The sequence below is a fragment of the Artemia franciscana genome, chromosome 17, assembly GCF_032884065.1.
Source record: "Artemia franciscana chromosome 17, ASM3288406v1, whole genome shotgun sequence".
NCBI lineage: Eukaryota > Metazoa > Arthropoda > Branchiopoda > Anostraca > Artemiidae > Artemia > Artemia franciscana.
Window position 1 is genome coordinate 34,798,913 of NC_088879.1, and position 1,166 is coordinate 34,800,078.

Sequence of the window (1,166 nt, forward strand, 5' to 3'; positions counted from 1 at the left end):
AACGAAATACTAGTGGGGGGTCTCACATAGCAAAAAGCTCCTTAGAATTTCAGGTTCTAACCTTTGAAGGCAGGCGCTGATTCGGGACAAACTAGGATTTCAGCTGGGGTACTAGGTACCTCAGCTCTTTTACAACTTTTAATAAGACCTTTCACGCATGCCACATCGACCACTGGCATGCAACGGTTAAGCGATTCCTTGTCTCTTATTTGTAGTTGGCAACTGAAATTATTCTGCTATAAGGTAGAGAAGACAGCGACCTTTCCACAATTTTTACTTCTGACACATTGGGTAATCTTCTCTTTGGGCTAGCCGGGACTAGTATCTGCAAACAGTTCTATAGAACACTATTTTGCTTAGTCCTTGCTTAAATTGTAGGAACTACACCTTTGAGAATGGCACAAAGCTAAAATTAACATCCTGATTCGTGGAGTGATCAGGCTCAGAATGCTTCATTATGCTCAGGAAGTGTGAATATTTTTTTAGGATGTCTTGCTTCAGCTCATTATTTGATTACAATTTTGAGGCACATATGATTCTCACCATGTAACAAAATTTTTGACCACGTAACACGTGTGATTCAGTAAAACTGCTTTGAAGAATATATAATTCAGCAAAGAAGAACCGCAAAATTTAGGCAACTAGAGACGTTTTGTACAGCAATGTCAATTAGACCATTCGAATCAGTTTTTTTACGTAAGATAGAGTTTGTAGCTCTATTCTGACAAAAATTATTATTTTTGGCAAAGCCGCTTTCAGGTGACGATTTAAAAAGCATTTACATAGGAATAAATGCACGAAGTCAAGAAAAAAATTTCACAGTCATGGAAACTTTATATTTTAAATGGATGAAGTTTGGTAGGTCATGCCAAAACGGCCATTTTAAGGCGAAATATAGCGGGGCAAATGAGGGTAATATTCCGAAGGTTGTCCACATCCTTGCAAGAGACCGGTCCAAATGGAGGCACCTTGTAGAATCACTCTCGGCGCTGGAAGTATTTGGCAGGATTATTAAGTCAAGTAAGTAAGTCAAAATGAGGGTGAATAAGGATGGTGAAAGTTAAGCTGGAATTCGGGCGAAACATTGTCTTGTTTTTTTCGGGCTGTTTTTCTAAAATTTCGGTTCAGTTCCTGGGCTCACAATATTGGCAACATTGCCGTGCTGT